General features: G+C 34.2%; 2 non-coding genes across 2 annotated transcripts; both read left to right on the plus strand.

The window, feature by feature from the left end:
* Window positions 1-3,904: 3,904 nt before the first annotated feature.
* TRNAK-CUU lies at window positions 3,905-3,977 on the plus strand. Its single transcript has one exon. It is a non-coding gene; the product is annotated as a tRNA-Lys (tRNA).
* Window positions 3,978-4,060: 83 nt separating this feature from the next.
* TRNAK-CUU lies at window positions 4,061-4,133 on the plus strand. Its single transcript has one exon. It is a non-coding gene; the product is annotated as a tRNA-Lys (tRNA).
* Window positions 4,134-4,271: the final 138 nt, after the last annotated feature.

The raw sequence follows: 4,271 nt of genomic DNA on the forward strand, positions 1-4,271 counted from the left end.
AATTTAATGATTATATTAATTATATTTTAGATTTTTTATATTTAAAATGAGATGTTTATCCTGTATTTGATTGTGTTTATCTGCAGTTAGTTACATGAATTCAGATATGGGATGAAATCGGATAGGGATGAACGGGTTTAAGAGTTTTTAAGAGTTTTAGCCAAATGCTTTATAATATAGTATAGATTATAACATCAACTGAGATAAAGAATAAAATGAAATATTAAAATCAAGATGTATCTCGCTGCATTGCGCGAGTACCTTTCTAGTTATTAATAAACATATATATATATATATATATATATATGGGTCCATTCAAGAGAGAACTGATTAGTTTGTGGTAACTGTGAGATCCAATCTCAACCACAAATCAACGAATAAATTAAGAAATTAATAATTATGGTAGTTTGAGTTAAAATTATAATTAGAGGACATTTTAGAAATTTTTAAAAAAACTCTTCTCTCCTCTCTCTTCTCTCTCCTCTCTCCTCTCTCATTTATCATCTCTTATCTCTCCGACCTCTAATCTCCGGCCTCCGGTGAACAAAAATTCGGCAGGTATCAAGTAATCACAAAGATACACAATGTGATACCTATTGTGATATCTATTGTGATATATTGTGATACCATTTGGGTACCACTATATATCACAATGCGTATCACATTGTGTATCTTTGTGATTACTTGGTACCTGTCGGATTTTTTTTCACCGGAGGCCGGAGATTGGAGGTTGGAGAGATGAGAGAGGAGAGAGGAGAGAGAAGTTTTTTAAAAATACCTAAAATGCCCTCTAATTATAATTTTAACTCAAACTACCATAATTATTAATATCCTAATTTATCCGTTAATTTGTGGTTGAGATTGGATCTCACAATTACCACAAACTAATCAGTTCTCATTTGATTAAGCCCCTATATATATATATATATATATATATTCTATAATAACATTATCTGTAGTACAATTAACATGTAAAAGTTGTTGATACTTATTTATTCGAACTAAATACGAATAGCCTATGCAGCAGCACACGAATAGCAGAAATGAAAAAAATGTGGAGTAATAGTAGGGATAAGATATCCTTCTGTCATGTCTAGTTTCACATAATGATTACATTTAACGTTTATAAAAATAAAATATAAAAAATGAGATTTGATATATAAAGAAGACATAACATAATTTATATTACATTTTCACTTATTCTAAAATAATATTATCTGTAATACAATTAACACGTAAAAGTTGTTGGTACTTATTTATTTGATTTAAATACGGGGTAGCCTATGCAACAGCACACAAATAGCAGAAATGAAAAAAAAAGTGGAGTAATAATAGGGATCAAGTATCCTTCTGCCAAGTCTAATTTCACATAATGGTTACGATTAACATACCCAATTGCAAAACTTATATGTTGATACCACGGTGGCGGAGTAGACTTAAACGATAAGTATGTTGAACAACCTGTAATGTCTATAACGTGTAAGATCACATTATACTTTGAAGCAATCAGGACACTAATTTCAGGCATTGTCATCCAGTGTTCAACCGGGACACCTCATMTGATTGAAAGAAGTTTAAAATATTGTAAACTATATTATAATATTGACTTCCAAATATGTTGAGATATTTTATCTTGTATGTGTCTAACTCTTTCATCAAGTTAACCGAATTATTGGCCATTCATCTTCATGAAGACCAAGTTGGACAACTATTGCTCGAAATCCACAATTTTCATCACCTCTCACATCATGAACCTGTTTGATGTAAGGGTGAAACATTTCTGGAAATTGAGTAATATATGGATATGTATTATAATTATTGTTGAAGAAAGAACTGTGTCTTGCTGGTTCATGGAAGCTTATTTCATTCAAGTCAACAAATGATGACGCGTTTGAAAGGGGTCTTTCAGCTGTAAAGACGGATCAACATGAGATGTAAAAGATGGATCAAGATGAACTGTAAAAGACGGATCAACATGAGGTTTTCTGAAAAGTTTATCCTTTAACGAGGGACATCCACGAGTAGTCTTGTTAACAACTGGTTCACGAACCCATGTTTTTGATGCATTGGTTATATCTTTTAGCTTCCTTAGAAAACAAAACTTACCAGATCTCGATTGTTTTTTAAATTCCTCGGTAAACATTTGGACTTCATTTTCACAACTAATATCACCATCTTGTAAAGATTGGCACGATGATAAATCAAGCTTCATCCAAAATACATCAATCGAATCAATTGGGATAAGATGACCTTTGTTGGAATACAACATTTCTCCATGCGCACATGGCAACCCATAACTTGCACGTGACAACCAATATATTATAAACCGACCTTTCATCCTTGAAACTTACACAAATCAGCCACCCCTTATGTTCTGCGGTTGTGCTGAACACTCTATCAGACCCACCAAGCCTTTTTATTGTTCTTTGCTATTTGGGTGGAGCGACGATGTTCTAAATAAGGACGGTGACCCAAACCAATACAACCCCCCTACCAAAATTGAAAACCAAATCAATGCAACCCGCCAACCCCTATCGTGACCAACCCCACTCCATTGGGTTTCTTTTCGCTTGAGAAGATGTTTTTGTATTGCCAGAGAAGGAGAGTCATGTTCATCAAGAGAGACGTCATCAATTATTTGTTGTCTTGTTTTGTATACATATAATCTGGAGGGGGGGGGATCGAAAGAACTAACAGGAAAATGGAGGAGGTTGTTACTGGTCATTTGAATTGTGTGTGTATATATACATATAAACAAATAAAATAGTATAAAACTATGTCATATTATATCAATATTATTAATTTTAATAGAAATTTAAATAAAATTTTAAAAATTTGTAGTGCTCTTTATTTAACGGATTTTAGGAGTTATTATCAAGATTAAAAATCGATAGGAATTACAAACCATAAATCAAAGGACGAAAACGTAATTTTGAAACAATGAGAGCAAAAATAGCAATTATTAACAAATCAAAGGAGGGAAAATGTAATTTACTGTTAAATTAATATTTAATTCTCTCTCTCTCTAGTTTCTCCCTCTTTCTTATCATCAGACGGTTTTATCTCTTTCATCCTCACCAAACGGTTGTCTTTGAGAATTCTCTCATCAAACAACATCCAAAATTGGCTTCTATGAATAGATCTCTATCAAATCGCATTATCTTTCGATCGCTTTGTTTTGAATTTCGTTTCATGGATCGGAAAGGAAGCGAAATGTTGCAGATGGTTATGAACTCGATCCGCGATGGAGAGGCCGACGGTCGGTGACGGTGACGGTGACGGTGACGGTCAGGGAAAGGCTGACAGAGAGCGATCAGAGGAGACAAAGAATTAGAGGTGATTTAGATCCATTAATCATTTTTTTGTTACCTAATCGACTGCACTCTTTCTACTTTTCAAATCTGAAGAAAACTAACTCAAAAGATCTGACTGAATTACATAAGCGTTATCTTCATATCTGAATTGGAAAAAGAAACACTCTCCAATTTCAAATATTTGAGTTTCACATACTCAAAATAGGCTATAAATTGATTGTTAAAATTATATAAAATTTTGAAACCTTATTCATGGTGTATTTTCAAATAAAATTTCATTTTCCAGATGTTTCTGTCAATTCCTTCAAAAATTTCAAGCGATGAATATTTTCTTCGAACTATACTCACCATTTTTAAGGTGATAATTCTGGTAGGAATATGCACGATTGTTATACATTTATCATACTTGTAATAACATAATCTCACAAATTAATGAGATGTAGAATCAAGTGATGTGAAAAGAAAAATGCAAACCGTAGCAATTCTAAACTAATTGTAGGATATCATTTCTTCCTTGTCTAGGCGTTTAACTCAAGGGTATGTACTGAGTTGTTAAGCGTATAAACTGCAATTTTCAACTAAAATCAAAAGCCCGTCTAGCTCAGTTGGTAGAGCGCAAGGCTCTTAACCTTGTGGTCGTGGGTTCGAGCCCCACGGTGGGCGATTAGTTTTTAACGCTCGACTAGTCTATCTCTATACATGGAGTCTTCCTTTGTTCATCCGAAAAGTTAAGCAGAGGGACAGATGCCCGTCTAGCTCAGTTGGTAGAGCGCAAGGCTCTTAACCTTGTGGTCGTGGGTTCGAGCCCCACGGTGGGCGATTAGTTTTTACCGCTCGACTAGTCTATCTATACATGGAGTCTTCTCTGTTCATTCGAAAAGTTAAGCAGGGGGACAGATGCCCGTCTAGCTCAGTTGGTAGAGCGCAAGGCTCTTAACCTTGTGGTCGTGGGTTCGA

This window comes from Cynara cardunculus (genome assembly GCF_001531365.2).
Source record: "Cynara cardunculus var. scolymus isolate 2C chromosome LG 3, CcrdV1, whole genome shotgun sequence".
Classification (NCBI taxonomy): Eukaryota; Viridiplantae; Streptophyta; class Magnoliopsida; order Asterales; family Asteraceae; genus Cynara; species Cynara cardunculus.